The sequence below is a fragment of the Zea mays genome, chromosome 2 (assembly GCF_902167145.1).
Source record: "Zea mays cultivar B73 chromosome 2, Zm-B73-REFERENCE-NAM-5.0, whole genome shotgun sequence".
Classification (NCBI taxonomy): domain Eukaryota; kingdom Viridiplantae; phylum Streptophyta; class Magnoliopsida; order Poales; family Poaceae; genus Zea; species Zea mays.
In genome coordinates, this window is record NC_050097.1 from 63,036,554 (window position 1) to 63,054,439 (window position 17,886).

The window sequence follows — 17,886 nt, forward strand, 5'->3', positions numbered from 1 at the left end:
CACTTATATATTATTACTAATTTTATGTGGACGTACGACTTGTGTGAATTTTAGAAGTCAATTGAGGGTACATATCACGATTTTTACTGGTGTATTTTATATTCTGGCCATAACCGATGTGTTTTCCATCCTAAGCTTTCGTTTCTGATGTTTATAAATTACCGATGTCGTTTCCGTTTCCAGAGTTATCATTTTCGATTTTGTTTCCATGAAAAAAATGAAAATGTAAATAGTTTTAGTATTTACCAACCGTTTCCGACCGTTTTTACCTCAACCTATAGTGACATTTTTTGCTATGAAAGTAATTAAAATTAGTAGTACGCCTATAGTAATTGCCACATATAGATATGGTTTCCCATGGGCGGAGAGAAGACAAGTGGCAGAACCAGAGACCATCAGCGACGTGCCCGCCCCACTCCAGCACCACCACAAACACATGAAAAACTTTTTATAATACCTAGATTTTTTTTAATTTACTGCACATCAAAATATCAATATATCTATTTTTATCCTCATATTACTATTTCTATCCAATTTATAATTCATTTGAAGTTTTTTTTACTAAATTTGAATGGCTCGTCTTTTTTTTTGCGAAAAATGGAAATTTTAAAGTAACATTTAAAATATATTATATGCTAAACGATAGCACGGTAAAAAATATTATTACTATTGCATTTTTTAAAATAAAATGAACTGTCAAACTTGGCGTAAAATGTCAAACGCATTATAAATTGGAAGCCGGAGTGAGTATGATTTTTTTATTTTACACACACCACTTAGAAGTGTCATGATAATTGTGTCCCCTTAACAAAAAAAAATGGCTGGTTCTGCCAGCGGAGAGAGGACAGGCAACTACTGAACAAAACGATAAATGAGGTATGGACATGCCATGGTCAGATGGGTTAGGCATGCATCTTATATTGAACTTTATTTGCAGTGCCAGTAGTTACCAGTCGTTATTAGCTTTTTCTTATTGCGACATGTCAATGACATACTATAGCTAGGCTGCTTATTTGGACCTTTCAACTGAATCCACATTATTGTAACACAGTTTCAAGCTAATCCACTACATCATTGGACTAGCTACGGTACATGTACATGTGACGTACGCAATCAGTACATCTGTATTTTATAGATGTCGGCTTAAATTAGAATTGCACGCACAGAGGAATTAATGTCTGAAATGGACGTATAATACTAAGGGACGACGTCGACGACAGCAGCTAGCTCCACTAGTTTGAATAGAATCCTGAGACGGACATATGCATGCATGCCGCTAAGAAAGTAAGAACAATAAATTTCCTGTCTTGAAGACGACGGCCTGATGATGCCGTGGGCGTGGTACATGTTGAACAGTAGTCGTTATGCGCAAGAGAGGATGCGTGACAGCTTGGAATTGAAGATGGACGCAGCTGAGGCATGGTGGCTGGACGTAAAGCCGTGTACGTCGTGGATAGGGAGAGCACATCACTGTCACCATGTCAAGACGAACAGACGATGGATCCAAGTGGTGGACATGTACAACCGGCGTCGCCGATCGGCACGAAAGGCACCCCGTGGACATGTACAGGACAGCACACGAACACGACACCGGCCGGGGGCCGGCCGGGGTTAGCTTTCCGTTCCAGCACTACAATGCCGGCCGGACAGAGCCTGGAAAATGTGGCCCGCCGGCGCCGGGCACGTAAACATCACACGATGAGAAAAGATATATACTAGCCGTTAATTAAGTGACAAGGACGTCAGGCATTAGATTAATTGGTGTCCATGCTGCTAGTGCTAGCTATATACTAGTTAGCTAGGAATTTATTAATGGATGTAGGTCATCGCATCTGTGGCAAAATCGTCTTGTTTAGTGAGAGGATATCCTGACGACGTGTTAGCCAAGGCGGCCAACTAATGGCTGCTGCTTTTCCATTTGTCCTGCCGCATGCTCTACTATCTTTCAGCATTACGTTTCTGACCAAAAACTCCGGCCCTCTACTATTCGTTCGCTTGGACCTGATTCACGGCTAGGTCACAGTCGTGATCACCAATTCAACTGTTCGCTGCCACGCATCACTAATCCAAACGGATTAGCACGAGAGAATAATACCGTATTGCTGAATAAATATTTTTTTCGAGTTGTCTTGAGTGATTAAAAAAAACTTTGATGAATAATACAAAAACTTTTAAAACAAATCCCAAGCCAGAAAAATCTTTGGTTTGGAAACAAACCAATTAAGGCCTTGTTCGGTTAATCCCGTTACATATGGATTGGACGGGATTAGAAAAAATTGTGAAGAAATTTGACTTGCTTGGGATTTAAACTCACTCAATCCCACTCAATCCATGTAGATTGGGTGGGATTGAGTATGTTTCAATTCCAAACAAGTCAAAATCTTTCATAATTTTTTCTAATCCAATCCAATCCACACGGAATAGGAATAACCGAACAAGGTCTAAAGATTTGTTGTACATGAATTCATGTCTACTCATTGGATAGCTTTATGCATGCCTCACCACACTGATTGGATTACATATTATATTTTACAACATTTGTTCTACAAGTATTTTGGTTCTTTATTTTTTCTATAATCATTTATACCTTAAATCATTATAGATCTATAAGATCGATGTATTAAGTTTTAGCCTATGGGCGAGTGAACCAGATGAGTTGGTTTTCTTTAACTTGACTTATTGTAATACACCAACATTTTATTAGGTACTACCTCCGTTCTCGAATATTTGTCACTCGCTAGTTTATTTTTAAAAAAATGCGACAAATAAAAAAGAACAGAGGGAGTACTTTACTTTTTTAACATATGAAAATCAAACTACTATGTTTTGTAATTTTAGTTTAGATTTAGCTAAGTACTCCATCATTTACAAATTAGATGGACTGTTTATTTTGGCTCCTTTGTTTTCTTCCAAATTAAGGTGGAGATCAAAAGACTTCAAATATTGGACACGTAGTAGCTAGAAGTGCAGCAGGAATAAAGCTTATTTTTCTTTGTTAAACACCGTAGTAAGACGTTTTATATACATACACCCACACATTTAATTTACCACTATATATATATAGTTAGAAATATAGGCATTTTCCATATCATTTTAATTCCATAAATTAACATTATGATGATGACATATAAAAGATAATTAATCATAGAAATCGTGATCTCAAATATATCCATAACAATATGGATCATGAGAACATAAATCTTATGAATCATATAAATCATATAAATATAATAAGCATGTAAACTGACGGAACAATTGAAAATAAACAGATAGCAACATAAACAGCATGACTGTAAAATTAAAACAAACAGATATAATATATTACTAGCATGAACAGACATCAGACATGTCATGATATAATATAACAGGACAGTTTGGATAATTCTATGGCTACATACGAAACAACAGAGATGAATATATGAAACATATATAATCTGCAGAACGTAAAACAGTAAGGAACCGAATTGATCATACCCTCCCATGCGCTTCGAGGATCCTGATCCTTGTCCAGCTTCTCTTGTCATCCGTACGTGATGAAGACACCAGGAACCAGTGATGAAGACAAAGGCGGACGTTGGGCAGTCGCGTAGACGCTCCCCAAAAACCTAATTGCCGATCCTCCATGCAAGGTCTTGACGCTTCTCTGTGCGCGCAGAGCTACGAGATGGAAACACCCACACTTGCGGCTGGACTGAGATTCTGAAGGTTATGTTCTCGTGTACCAAGTGACAAGGGTTCTCCCCTACTTAACCTCTCGCGGAGGGAAGCTGAAGGAGAAGGGTCGCATGCGGCACGCCAAGAGACGGACAGCTGAAGGATAAGGGTCTCGCATGCGGCGCTCCAAGAGACGGGCAAGAGTTGAAACTCCCACGGTTAATGAGTGCTAAAAATTAACACAACCAACCACACCACGCCTGCTCGCCGCCTGCCTGCCTCGCCACGCCACGCCACGCCACGCCCGGCCCTAGCCCGGCACGGCCGGTGGCGGCGCGCGCGCGCGTGTGGCACGCCCTTGTACGTTTTTGACTTCTCAAATTAAGTGGAATAAATCCCACCATATAAGTCAAGCCAACGACCCTTGGACTTCCAATATGGTACTATTGGTATTCTCCACCATTACACACCATAGAGTTTATTGAATAAATGGGCCAAGCCCATAAAGATCCAACAATCCCCACCAAACTCTAGGGTTTGTAATGATGAAGTATCAGAATCACAATCCTTTGATATACCAGTGTTTCGATGGAGACTGTTAAGTTTGAACATCCATCTATAATAAGAGTTTCACTCATTCACAACTGAACAATGGACTAAGCTTTGAATTGACAGTTTTGTGCGAAATGAGATTCACTCAAATCCTTTGCTGATACTAGGCTGCAAAAGGGCATCCCCGCTGTTTAGAAGCATATAAGTCACACTTCAGTGCCTTTCATGAGTATTTAGGAATTACCCAAGTCCCATAGACTGTGACCAGCAGTCTGACTCATATAGGTGTATTCCTCAGAAGATGTTCTGTAGGACAACATCTCACCTTTATAAGACTCTTGGAATACATTAAGGTAAATACCATCCTATCTTACAGATAGGAAAGATGTGCATCAGAAATGAGTTAAGGAAGGGATCTTTTCCTCACAATCTACTCCTAGCTTGTTTCTCCACTCTACTTCACGGGATCTCCGATCACATAGAGCAGGTTACCACTAGAGTAGATTTCACATGGGTCTCATACCCATTTCTCTCGATGCACTTTCTATCACATTGCGTGACAGACCCTTAGTGAATTAATCTGCCAGATTATTCGATGTGTGGACATAATCCACCGTTATAACTCCGGAGTTTTTCAGCTTTCTAACAGATTTCAATCTCCTCTTAACATGCCTTGTAGACTTCATGTTATTCCTAGAACTGTTAACCTTTGTAATCACAGTTTGGTTGTCACAGTTCATGGAAATAGCCGGTATCGGTTTTTCAACTAATGGTAAATCCAATAGGAAATCACGAAGCCACTCGGCCTCAGCCCCAGCAGTGTCTAATGCTGTGAGTTCTGCTTCCATTGTAGACTTCATTAAGATAGTCTGCTTGCAAGACTTCCAGGAAACAGCGCCGCCTCCAAACAGAAACATATATCCGCTTGGGGCATAAAGCTCATCAGCATCAGAAATCCAGTTGGCATCACAATAGCCTTCCAGCACTTTTGGGTTTCCAGTATAATGAATACTGTATGTCATAGTACCTTTCAAATACCGCAACACTCTCTCAAGAGCACACCAGTGATCATCTCTTGGTTTCGACACAAACCGACTCAGCTTACTCACAGCATAAGAGATGTCTGGCCTTGTTGCACTTGCAAGGTACATGAGCGAGCCAATGATCTGGGAGTATGTCAATTGATCCCTTGCTATTCTCCGGTTCTTTCTCAATAGCATGCTAGGGTCATAAGGTGTTGGAGCAGGATCACAGTCACTAAAACCAAAGCGACTCAATACCTTTTCCACATAGTGAGATTGTAACAGAGATACCCCACCATCACCTTCTCTAACAAGCTTGATGTTTAGAATGACATCAGCTTCTCCCAAATCTTTCATTCCGAAATTGCTCGATAGAAGATTTTTAACTTCCTCAATCACATTGAGATTTGATCCAAAGATCAAGATGTCATCAACATAAAGGCACAGCATAACAGACTCACCCCCACCATACCGATAATACACACACGTGTCAGATTCATTTACAGCAAAGCCAGCAGATGTAAGAGTATTATCAAACTTTTCATGCCATTGCTTAGGTGCTTGTTTTAGGCCATACAATGATTTTATCAACCTGCACACCTTGTTCTCTTGACCATCCGCAATGAACCCTTCTGGCTGATCCATGTAGATCTCCTCATCCAACTCTCCATTTAGGAAAGTTGTCTTAACATCCATCTGATGAATGATAAGACCATAAGAGGCTGTCACGACTATTAATGTGCGAATTGTAGTCAATCGAGCCACTGGTGAGTAGGTATCAAAGAAATCTTCACCCTCTTTTTAGGTATATCCTTTGGCCACAAGCCTTGCCTTGTACCTCTCGATTGTACCATCAGGCCTAAGCTTTTTCTTGAAGATTCATTTGCAGCCTATAGGTTGACAACCATAAGGACGGTCAACGACCTTCCAAGTTCCATTAGACATAATAGATTCCATCTCACTCCTTACCGCTTCCTTCCATAAGTCAGCATCAGGAGAGGAATATGCCTCACTAATGGTAGTTGGTGTGTCTTCCACAAGGTACACTATAAAGTCATTACCAAAGGATTTTGCAACCCTCTGTCTCTTGCTCTTTTGAGTGACTATAGTGTCATCCTCCTCAGGGATGTGCACGTGAGAATCCTTAGCATGATCTATAGGAATCGACGGTTCGTGCTCATGGGGAATTATAGTCTCATGACTTGTATCACTAGGTGTATTCTTCATGGGAAACTCATTCTCAAAAAATGTTGCGTCTCTTGATTCCATGATAGTATCAACATACATATCAGGCATATCAGATTTTATAATTAAGAACATATACCCAGTGCTGTGAAAAGAGTACCCAAGGAATATACAATCAACAATTTTAGGCCCAAGTTTACGCTTTTTGTTGATTGGCACATTCACTTTAGCCAAGCAACCCCAAGTGCGCAAATATGAGAGATTTAATCTTCTCTTTTCCCATTCCTCAAATGGTGTGATCTCTTTGTTCTTTGTTGGAACTCTATTCAGGACATGACATGCCGTCAAAATCGCCTCACCCCACCATGCCTTGGATAATCCCGCTGTACTCAACATGGCATTCACCAAATCTGTTAGAGTGCGGTTTTTCCTTTCAGCAATCCCATTGGATTGTGGTGAGAATGGCGGTGTCCTCTCATGAATAATACCATGTTCCACGCAGAACTCATCGAACACATTAGAGAAATATTCTCCACCTCGGTCGGACCTTAACCGTTTTATTTTCCTATCAAGTTGGTTCTCAACTTCAGCTTTATAGGTCTTAAAATAATTAAACGCTTCATCTTTTGTTTTTAAGAGATACACATAGCAAAATCTAGTGGAGTCATCTATAAAAGTGAGAAAGTATCTTTTACCACCTTTTGTCAAAATTCCATTCATCTCGCACAGATCAAAATGAACAAGTTCTAGAGGTGCCAAAGTCCCCGCCTCAGCAGTCTTGTGAGGCTTGCGGGGTTGTTTTGATTCAACACACACATGGCACTTAGACTTTTTGACCAAGTTAAATTTAGGAATTAGATTTAGATTTGCTAACCGCATAAGATAGCCAAAGCTTGCATGGCAAAAACGTGAATGCCATAAATCTGACTCATCAAAAATAATAACAGAATTCACCATTTTATTACACACATCATGAAGTGATAAGCGGAACAAGCCTCCGCAGTCATATCCTTTACCAACAAAAGTACCATGTTTCGACACAACACATTTATTAGACTCAAGAACAACTTTGTATCCATCTTGACATAGCATAGAAGCGCTAACGAGATTCTTCTTGATAGAGGGCACATGTTGCACGCTCTTCAATGGCACCGTCTTTCCCGAAGTAAACTTCAGAATGACCGTACCAACACCAAGAACATGAGCACGCGACCCATTTCCCATTAACAAGGCGCCAGACCTCCCGACCTGGTAGGAAGCGAACATAGAGGCATCAGCACTATCGGAGAGGAAATCTCCGACCGGGTGGCGGAGTGCACCCGCCCTAAATCCTAAGATGAGGAGGGGCCTAAGCGTTTTGCTTGTTCAATGGAAAATGGGAAGAACACAAGAACACACAAGGATTTAGAGTGGTTCGGGCCGCCGGAGCGTAATACCCTACTCCACTGTGTGATGTATTGCCTGAGAGCTTGCGTTGTCTAGAGTCACTTGGGTCTAAGTGAGCCCTGTCCTTGTAACATCGCATGCCTCCCCTTTTATAGTTGAAGGGGGCATGCGTAATGGTACTGAGCCCCGACATATGGGCCCAGGGACATAACGGATATAGCTCTTGGAGCTACAGATATTCGCCACTGGTGCAATCTTCTCGCGCCCTGACATCCGAGATCTGCGTATCCTCGGCGTGCTGGGGAAGCTTCTTGTATAAGGGATGGTGAGCACAGTGCGCTGCTTGGCACGGGCGCACTGTTTGACAACAGACTAGACAGGTGTGCCATCTGCAGGATGACCCTGACGTCGTCTGCCAGCGGAGAGGACTGGACGTATTAAATGCCGAGAGGGCACATCGTCTGTTAGAATGGTGGCAGGCGATGCGTCCTTTCCGCAATAAATGCAGAGACCTCTTGGCTTTAGAGGCCTTACGTCAGGCTCCGCCCATTGGCTTATGTCACGAGCCACCAGCCACGCGGCAGCAGCGGGCTTCCACCTTCGTGGGTAGCGCGAGCACGCAGGGTAAGGCCTGGACATGTGCCCGCACCGGACCCTTGCTTATTCCTGGGTTCCCCCTGCCCCGGGTCCTTGCTGTGGTCCGGACCACACTTGGAGGGACCTAGGGCCTATCCGAGGGACCTGGCATGCCCTCTTGGGAGTCCCGGATCGTAATAGTGGGTCCGGGTTGTGCGTACAGGGGTCCGGTATTCATTCGTGGAGGTTCGGAACCGATGATGCACATCTTCTTCTTGCCGCGCGGTACCCCTAGACCTACCCATGCGGTGGGGTCGGGTGCCGTTCTTCGTGCGGCCCGGAGACGTCGTACGTGTACAACGTCTTTATACCATAGTAGAGGGTACCCCTGATTCAGGGTACCGACAGTGGCCCCGGGGCCGCCTCAGGGGAGGATGCGAGCCTGCAGGTGGGCCAGTGTCTGATTGGCTGGCCTGCTGCTCCTGCGCGCCTGTTGACGCAATTACTACCGGCCCGCCTATGGTCACGCTGACTGCCACGTCTGTTTCCACGGTTGACTGGCCTGTGACCTTCGTACTTAATGTCATTGATGGGCCATGCGCGGGCTGCCTCGAGGCGCTGCACTGGTTCTGAAAACTTATCTTTTCAGTCTTTCGCGACGACCCCGAGGAGACGTGGCATTGGCGCGAGCGACGGTGCGATTTTATGCACCCAGTAACCGGCGCGCCGATTGCACGACATGTGAGCCTGGGTCCCCATGTTGGACCGCCGGTTGCAACGAAGCTGAGGGGGCGCACAACCACGGGGCGGTTGTACGCTTCCTGCGTGGCGGTTCGCCTTCTTGACCGCTGGTTTCGGCGAAGATGAAGGGGCATATAACCGCGGGGCGGTTGCACGCTCCTCGTGCGGCGGTTTGTCTTCCTGGCCGCTGGTTGCGGCAAAAATGAAGGGGCACATAATCGCAGGGCGGTTGCATGCTCCTTGTGTGGCGGTTTTCTTCTTCGCGCTTCGGGTCAGCCTGTATGACACGTGGGGCCTAGCCCCCGTGTCATGGGGTGGGAACCCCGGTGCGCATCGGAGGAGACCTTGCCCGTGACGCTTCGGGGCGTGTGTGGGGAAATCCACCTTTAAAAAGGGGTCCATCCCCCGGGCAGTAGCCATGCCTCGCTCCTCTTGCACCTTTCCGCCTTCCGGGCCTCTGGATGAGGCGCGCCGGTGTTCACTAGAAGAATCTACGTCAGGGCCACCCCCTCCAGCGGTTTCACCGCCAGAGAGATCGCGCTCTTCGTTTTCTGCACAGTGGCACTGTCGATCTTGTCTTCTTCTTGCTGCTGTTGGAGGAGCACGACCTCGTGGAGGTTGGCGCTCTTCTGCCATCGCTCGGCTTCAAGGATTTTCATCATGCAGCCCAGCTGCAACCTCCCGCCAGTGGTCATCTAGAAGTATGACCACCAGCCTTGTGGTGGAGAGAAGCGAGCCAAGCTGCGCCCCCCCCCCCCCCGCCCTCAGCTTCAAGGATGTTCATCATCCTCGCTGGGGTGGAAGGCGAGCCGAGTTGGGTCCTACCTTCTGCATGGGCTGGTGACCCGCTTCTTCCTTCAGCATTCAGGGGAGAAGGGTGTTTACCAGCCTTGCGGAGGAGGCAAACTTCGACTACTCGGGGCCGACCGGCTGCAGGCACCGTCAGCTACCGCGTGTCTGGATCCTTGGCCTAGATGGCTTTGGCGCCGCCTCCGGCGCTGCCTCCTGCCGCTTGGTCGGGGCGTGGCTGTCCGTCCATCGCACGGGCGACGGTCGCGCCATGCGCAGGTCCGCCACATCCACGACGTCGCCCGAGGGGTTGTACAAGACGTCGTACGCTGTGGGGGGTGGCGACCGCGTTCTTGGATGGTCTTGTCCTCACTCCCGTGGGAGGACGGGAGAGAGGACCACTTCGCGCGTGCTGAGGCGGCCGCCGTTGCCGGTAAGCCACCGGTGCAGAGGTGGTCGCCACCACCGGTGCAGAGGTGGCCGCTGACATCGGTGCCGAGGTGGTCGCTGCCGCTGGTGAGGCTACCCACTACAGAGGTGGTTGCCTCTGCTGGCGAGACCACCGACGCCACCTGCCGCCGAGCCTCCCACTCTTTGGCTTTAATGGCCTCGTTGTCGTCCACCGTAGTAAGACGGGGGGCGAGGACCTCTTCACAATGGCGCACGTGCTGAGGTGGTCGCCACTGCTGGCGAGTCGTCGGTGCAGAGGTGGCCGCTGCCGTCGGTGCTGATGTGGTCGCCTCCGCTGGCGAGCCGCTCGGAGCTAGCTACCACGCGGCCCTACTGGTGTGGAGGTAGTTCATACCTGTAAAGTAGAGATGGAGCTGGGGCTCCGCTTGAAAGCGGATGTAATACTTTTGCTTTTTGTAAGGTACTTTTGAGTACTATTTATCAAGCAGTATTAGCACTTATTTGTGTACAGCCTGTTCTTGCTGTGCATAATGTTATGTTGTTTATTCCTCCCTGGTACTTGGCCCCCTGCCTGGGATGCAGGCTTGATGTGTCAAGGTTGGATACCAGCGCATCTGAAACGGTTGTCAACAACTCTCGAGAGGCAGCCTCGCCGGGATCTGGATCTGTACACAGCTTTAGCCAGGGAGCGTTAGTAGTACACCCATAGGGTCCCCTGTCTGATATTAGCCATCCTTTGATACATGCTCGGAACTCGCAGGTTTCAGTCCGGGTGGCCAAGTTGTGTGTCCGGACCCCCTTGGGTCGTAGCTCTAGGTACTAGGACATTTGTCGCAGAGTGGTGGAGCGTGTAGGCCCATGGTACGGGTCCAGGCTGAGCGACTACACGTGCTCCGGACCACCCCAGGAGACAAATGTACATTCTCTAGTTCCGGTCCCGAGGTTGTCGGACTCACAGGACTTATAGCTCCAAATACTAGGTACCCGTCATGGAGTGGTGAAGTGTGCAGGCTTTCGGGTATGGAACCAGGCTAAGCGGCCACATAGGCTCCAGACCACCCCATGGAACGGGGTCCCGCTCTCTAGAGCCGGCTCCCAGGTTGTCGGACCTCCCAACTTTCGTAAAGGAGGCCCTAAACTGCAAGTCTGGCTACTCAATTCGGATGTCGTCATGTCAGGACAGATGGGAACCGTGCGGGTGGGTTAGATAAAAGGCATTATCTGAAAAACTGCAAGGTAAGACCATGGAGCATCAAGATGGGACTATCATAGGGGCACAACTGAGGGGGTAGCTTTTCTTTATAACTCATCATGCATGGGTGCAGACCAACAGGCCGGGTTTATGGGGACGGACCTCACCGGGTTGGCGTACACGTGTGCGTTACCTAGTTACAAAAGGAAAACAAATTCGACCCCTCAGATTTGCTCCTATGGATAGAACTTACAGAGATGCTCCAGCACTAGGGGAGGCACTCCTTCAGTCATAGCTAGATGGTCACCCTCGGGTCGGCGTATTCCCGTTACCTTGAAGGGTCCTTCCCAGCTGGGGGAGAGTTGCGGAGCCCTTCTTGGTTTGGTACTTGCCGTAGGACTAGGTCCCGACCTTAGGTTCCCATCTGCGTTCGACGAGGGAGCCCTCGTCTTCGGCTGTGGCCATTTCTGCATGAACCTGTCGGAAATCTGGGCCCGCGGGGAGTCCAAAAGGGTTTCTGGGGGGAGGCAGGCTTCGGCCCCGTAGACCGGGGAGCATGGGGTCCCTCTGGGGGTCCGTCTAGTTATCCCCACTAGAGTAGGAGCCTCTGGCGAAGACATCCTTTAGGTCCCCCTCGGGTGACTGATACCCGAGGTCCCGTTTAGCTGTGGCCACCTCGCCGTCGTCGACCTTTTCTTTGCCAGGTCGGCGACGAGGTGTGGAGCCGTCCTTGGAGGACTGCTCGCGCCGTTCGCTGACACATTTCGCAAGATCAATGATCTCGCGACACTCCGCGGCGCTGTGGCGACCATTGGGGTGCACAGGGCATGGGCCGCTGTTACCCCTCTGCGGTCGTGGGCGTTTGTTGCGGTCGCCTCGGCCCCCGGTCGCGGCTGCAACGACTAGAGCGGTGGACCGCGATCTCTAGAAGTCGCGGTCCTTCTTCTTTTTCTTCTTATCGTCTCGGGGGACAACACACGAGCCTCCTGACTGGGCAGCCCTGGTTTCTGGAGCCGAGTGCCATGCACGGCCCTCAACGGCTGTGGCGCATTTGTCGGCCAGAGCAAAGAGCGTGGGGACAGTCTCCACGTCGTGCGTGGCCAATTTCTCTAACATTTTCTCATCACGTACTCCCTGACGGAAGGTTGTGATGATGGAAGCATCGAAATGCGAGGTATAGTACCTCGCACCTTGGTGAAGCGGGAGATGAATGTCCGGAGGGTCTCCCCGGGCTCCTGCCTCACCGCATGGAGGTGGGCCTCCACACCGTGCTACTGGTACGCACTGGCGAAGTTCGCAACGAACCTTGCGCAGAGCTCTTCCCAGGAGTAGACTGACCCTGGGACGAGGTTCATGAGCCAAGTCCGGGCAGGACCAGACAAGGCGACATGAAAATATGTTGCCATCACAGCGGTGTTCCCACTGGCTGCTGTGATAGCGGTGACATACACCTGCAGGAACTCCGACGGATTTGACGTTCCGTCGTACTTTTCTGGCAGGCGTGGGCGGAACTTTGGTGGTCATGAGGCCGCGCGGAGATGATCCGCGAGAGCGGCGCAGCCCACGCCGGCCAAGGGGACACCCGTTGGGGAACGAGTGCCCATTGGTGTCTGCGGTGCCACTACGGTGAAGTCTTGATCGAGGTTGCGGCCCTTGATGTTTTGGCGACGCTCGCGCGCCCACTCCAAAGAGACCCTGGCGTCCTCTCCCGCATGCCTGCGGTCGAGTTCTGCTCAAAGGTCGTTGGTCTATGCGCCCCTCACTGAGGGTGAGCGCACAGATGTCGACGCCTCATGTTGGCGCTGGGATGACCGTGGCCTCGACCTGGTCGAGGTAGAGTACTAGTGTGCCATGCCGAGCAGTCGGTCGATGTCGTCCTGCCATTGCTTCATAGCCCCTGGTGAGGCTGTGGAGCTTGGAGGGTGTCGCAACAACTCCCTGGCTGCTGACAATGCTCCTGGAGTCACCCTCGACGGAGTCCGGGATGCTTGTGCAGCCGTATGCTACCGTGAGGCGTGCACAGTACCAGCGCCCGGCACCGGGCAGTTGGGAACCAGTGGTGTGGAAGAAGCAGCTTCCTCCTCCACCTTGAAATCCGTCGAAGTCTCACCGCGGTGCTCAACGATCCGCACCATCATGCTGAGCGAGGAAACAAGCAAAAACCTAAAGCTTAGCCCCTGCCTGGCGCGCCAAATGTCGGAGAGGAAATCTCCGGCGGGGTGGCGGAGTGCACCCTCCCTAAATCCTAAGATGAGGAGGGGCCTAAGCGTTTTGCTTGTTCATTGGAAAATGGGAAGAACACAAGAACACACAAGGATTTAGAGTGGTTCGGGCCGCCAGAGCGTAATACCGTACTCCACTGTGTGATGTATTGCCTGAGAGCTTGCGTTGTCTAGAGTCACTTGGGCCTAAGTGAGCCCTGTCCTTGTAACGTTGCATGCCTCCCCTTTTATAGTTGAAGGGGGGCATGCGCAATGGTACTGAGCCCCGACATATGGGCCCAGGGACATAACGGATATAGCTCTTGGAGCTACAGATATTCGCCACTAGTGCAATCTTCTCGCGCCCTGACATCCGAGATCTGCGTATCCTCGGCGTGCTGGGGAAGCTTCTTGTATAAGGGATGGTGAGCACAGTGCGCTGCTTGGCATGGGCGCACTGTTTGACAACAGACTAGACAGGTGCGCCATCTGCAGGATGATCTTGACGCCGTCTGCCAGTGGAGAGGACTGGACGCATTAAATGCCGAGAGGGCACATCGTCTATCAGCATGGTGGCAGGCGGCGCGTCCTTTACGCAATAAATGCAGAGACCTCTTGGCTTTAGAGGCCTTACGTCAGGCTTCTCCCGTTGGCTTATGTCATGGGCCGCCAGCCACGTGGCAGGGTAAGGCCTGGACACGTGCCCGCACCGGACCCTTGCTTATTCCCGGGTTCTCCCTGCCCCGGGTCCTTGCTGTGGTCCGGACCTCACTTGGAGGGACCTAGGGCCTATCTGAGGGACCCGGCATGCCCTCTTGGGAGTCCCTGATCGTAATAGTGGGTCCGGGTTGTGCGTACAGGGGTCCGGTATTCATCCGTGGAGGTTCGGAACCAATGATGCACCCTGTGGTGCATCATCTTCTTCTTGCCACGCGGTGCCCCTAGACCTGCCCATGCGGTGGGGTTGGGTGCCATTCTTCGTGCGGCCCAGAGACGTCGTACGTGTACAGCGTCTTTATACCGTACTAGAGGGTACCCCTGATTCAGGGTACCGACAAGCACACACATGAATGTTTGCACCACTTTCCTTCCACCACTCAGGTGAATTACAAACTGAAAGAACAAATGGTAAATAATTATTGTCGGCGTTTCGAGACCGGGGGGTCCCTGGGCCGACGAGTGAAATGTCGCCGCGTGCCCCAGCCCAGATGGGTCGACGCGAGGCCGAGCGCGAAGGGGGGAGAAAGGTGGCCGGAGACAGGCGTGAGAGAGGTGGAAATCCCGCGGCCTTCGTGTTCGTCCCGCGCCCAGGTCGGGTGCGCTTGCAGTAGGGGTTACAAGTGTCCACGCAGGAGAGGGAGCGAGCGGCTTCAAGCGAGCGCCTGTCTCGTCCTCGTCCCCGCGCGGCCAACCCTCCCTAAGAGGGCCCTGGTCCTTCCTTTTATAGGCGTAAGGAAAGGATCCAGGTGTACAATGAGGGGGTGTAGCAGAGTACTACGTGTCTAGCGGAGGAGAGGTAGCGCCCTAAGTACACGCCATCGTGGCGGCCGAAGAGGTTTTGGCGCCCGGTTCGTGTGATGTCGTGGCTGTCGGAGGAGCGCTGGAGCTTGGCGTAGGGACAGCTGTCGGAGCTGTCGAGTCCTTGCTGACGTCCTCTTGCTTCCGTAAGGGGGCTGAGAGCCGTCGTCGTCAGGGAGTGTGCGGGGAGCCATCATTGCCTATCTAGCGGAGCGAGCCAGATGGGACACCGGTCTCGTTTCCCGTAGCCTGAGTCAGCTTGGGGTAGGGTAATGATGGCGCCTCCCGTCAACGTGGCTGGTCTGCGCCCTAGGTTGGGCGATGTGGAGGCTCCTCCGAGGTCGAGGTCGAGTCCGTCTTCCATGGCCGGGGTCGAGTTCGAGCCCCTGGGTCGGGCGAGGCGGAGACCGTCGGCTGAGGCCAGGGCTGAGTTCGAGCCCTGGGGTCGGGCGAAGCGGAGTTCGTCGTCTTCTGGGGCTGAGCCCAAGTCCGAGCCTTGGGTCGGGCGGAGCGGAGTTCGTCGTCTTCCGGGGCTTAGCCCGAGTCCGAGCCCTGGGTCGGGCGGAACGGAGTTCGCCGTCTTCCGGGGCTTAGCCCGAGTCCGAGCCCTAGGTCGGGCGGAACGGAGTTCGCCGTCTTCCGGGGCTTAGCCCGAGTCCAAGCCCTAGGTCGGGCGGAGCAGAGTTCGCCGTCTTCCGGGGCTGAGCCCGAGTCCGAGCCCTGGGTCGGGCGGAGCGGAGTTCGCTGTCTTCAGGGGCTGAGCCCGAGTCCGAGCCTTGGGTCAGGCGGAGCGGAGTTCGTCATCTTCTGGGGCTGAGCCCAAGTCCGAGCCCTGGGTCGGGCGGAGCGGAGTTCGCCGTCTTCAGGGGCCTAGCCCGAGTCCGAGCCCTGGGTCGGGCGGAGCGGAGTTCGCCGTCTTCAGGGGCCTAGCCCGAGTCCGAGCCCTGGGTCGGGTGGAGCGGTGTTCGCCGTCTTCCGGGGCTTAGCCCGAGTCCGAGCTCTGGGTCGGGCGGAGCGGAGTTCGCCGTCTTCCGGGGCTTAGCCCAAGTCTGAGCCCTGGGTCGGGCGGAGCAGAGTTCGCCGTCTTCCGGGGCTTAGCTCGAGTCCGAGCCCTGGGTCGGGCGGAGCGGAGTTTCCAATGGGGCCTGACTGCCTGTCAGCCTCACTCTGTCAAGTGGCACCGCAGTCGGTGCGGCGCAGGCGGCGCTGTCCTTCTGTCAGGTCGGTCAGTGGAGCGGCGAAGTGACTGCGGTCACTTCGGCTCTGTCGACTGAAGGGCGCGCGTCAGGATAAAGGTGTTAGGCCACCTTTGCATTAAATGCTCCTGCGATTTGGTCGGTCGGCGCGGCGATTCGGTCAGGGTTGCTTCTTGGCGAAGACAGGGCCTCGGGCGAGCCGGAAATGTATTCCTTGCTGGAGGGGGGCCTCGGGCGAGACGGAGATCCTCCGGGGTCGGCTGCCCTTGCCCGAGGCTAGGCTCGGGCGAGGCGTGATCGAGTCCCTCGAATGGACCGATCCCTGACTTAATCGCACCCATCAGGCCTTTGCAGCTTTGTGCTGATGGGGGTTACCAGCTGAGAATTAGGAGCCTTGAGGGTACCCCTAATTATGGTCCCCGACAGTAGCCCCCGAGCCTCGAAGGGAGTGTTAACACTCGCTTGGAGGCTTTTACCGCACTTTTTTGCAAGGGGACCAGCCTTTCTCGGTTGCGTTTTGTTCCGGTGGGTGCGCGCGAGCGCACCCGCCGGGTGTAGCCCCCGAGGCCTCGGAGGAGTGGTTTGACTCCTCCGAGGTCTTAATGCCTCGCGCAATGCTTTGGCTGGTCTGGTTGTTCCCTCATGCGAGCTGGCCGTAGCCCGGGTGCACGGTCGGGTTCCAAGTTCTCGGGCTGGTATGTTGACGCTGTCAACGGTTTGGCCGGAGCCGGGTTTGCGAGAGCAGCCCCCGAGCCTCTGCGCAGGGCGAGAGGACGATCAGGGACAGACTCGACTTTTTTACATACGCCCCTGCGTCGCCTTTCCGCAAGGAGGAGGGGGGAAGCGCCATGTTGCCCTCGGTGGGCGCCGAACATGGTGTCTCCGGTGAGCTGTCGACGAGTAATCCGAGCGGACGTTCGTGCCCCATTTGCTAGGGGTCGGCTAGAGGCCCAGAGGCGCGCCCAAAAGTACCTGTGGGTGATCTGCCGGACCCGGTCCCCTGTCGACGGGGTCCGAGGGCTCGATGCCTCCCTCTGATGGGATTCCGTTATAAGATCGTTCCCGCTGGTCTCGGAAATGTCCTAGGGTACCTCGGGAGCGCAGCCCGAGCCTTGGTTATGTATCGAACGTACCCATGGTCATCCCTCGCTCTATATCTGAGGCGGCTGTGAACCCTTCAAGGGCCAGCCTTCGAACCCCTGATCAGTAGTGGGCGCGGAGCCCGAGTAGCCTGAGGCGGTCGTTGAACCCTTCCGAGGGGCCGGCCTTCGAACCTCTGACCAGTAGTGGGTGTGGAGCCCACGCGCTCTGAGGCGGCTGTTGAACCCTTCCGAGGGGCCAGCCTTCGAACCTCTGATCAGTAGGGAGGCTCGGAGCCTGATTCCTTCACGGAGAAGGATCCTTTTCGGGGTATCCCCCTTTCCCGGTCCCTGTTGTAAGAGAGAGAAAGAGGAAAAAAGGAA